This window comes from Oncorhynchus masou, chromosome 32 (assembly GCF_036934945.1).
Source record: "Oncorhynchus masou masou isolate Uvic2021 chromosome 32, UVic_Omas_1.1, whole genome shotgun sequence".
Classification (NCBI taxonomy): domain Eukaryota; kingdom Metazoa; phylum Chordata; class Actinopteri; order Salmoniformes; family Salmonidae; genus Oncorhynchus; species Oncorhynchus masou.
The window spans coordinates 309,725-310,797 of NC_088243.1; positions in this window are offsets into that span (position 1 = coordinate 309,725).

Below are 1,073 nucleotides of genomic sequence, written 5' to 3' on the forward strand. Positions count from 1 at the left end.
GCAAGAAACAGTTGAAGTTGGGAAAAGCAGTAAGAAGAAACCACAACATCCGAGAGGATGAAGACCTCTGACAGGTAAGACCTGGTTCTGGTATTCACAGTAAGAGAGCTGATCTAGGATCAGGTTCCCCAGGTCATTATGATCTAGGATCAGGTCCTCCAGGTCATTATGATCTAGGATCAGGTCCTCCAGGTCATTATGATCTAGGATCAGGTCCTCCAGGTCATTATGATCTAGGATCAGGTCCTCCAGGTCATTATGATCTAGGATCAGGTCCTCCAGGTCATTATGATCTAGGATCAGGTCCTCCAGGTCATTATGATCTATGATCAGGTCCTCCAGGTCATTATGATCTAGGATCAGGTCCTCCAGGTCATTATGATCTAGGATCAGGTCCTCCAGGTCATTATGATCTAGGATCAGGTCCTCCAGGTCATTATGATCTAGGATCAGGTCCTCCAGGTCATTATGATCTAGGATCAGGTCCTCCAGGTCATTATGATCTAGGATCAGGTCCTCCAGGTCATTATGATCTAGGATCAGGTCCTCCAGGTCATTATGATCTAGGATCAGGTCCATGTAATGTTATTCATTATGATCTAGGATCAGGTCCATGTAATGTTATTCATTATGATCTAGGATCAGGTCCTCCAGGTCATTATGATCTAGGATCAGGTCCTCCAGCTCATTATGATCTATGATCAGGTCCTCCAGGTCATTATGATCTAGGATCAGGTCCATGTAATGTTATTCATTATGATCTAGGATCACCACTCCTACTGAGACTATGACCTGATCCTAGATCACCACTCCTACTGAGACTCTTTAGGACCTGATCCTAGATCACCACTCCTACTGAGACTCTTTAGCACCTGATCCCAGATGACCACTCCTACTGAGAGTCTTTATAAATATGGGCCCAGACTTCTGATACAGCACGGTCCTCTAACAGGCTGTTTCAGGTCGGTTGGTGAAGGCCACCAGGTCTTTCCTCTCAGACTCCTTGGTTCTTGTCAGTCTGACTCTCGTGACAGAACCATCAACAAAGTGGAGTTGTTTACCACATCTCCTCG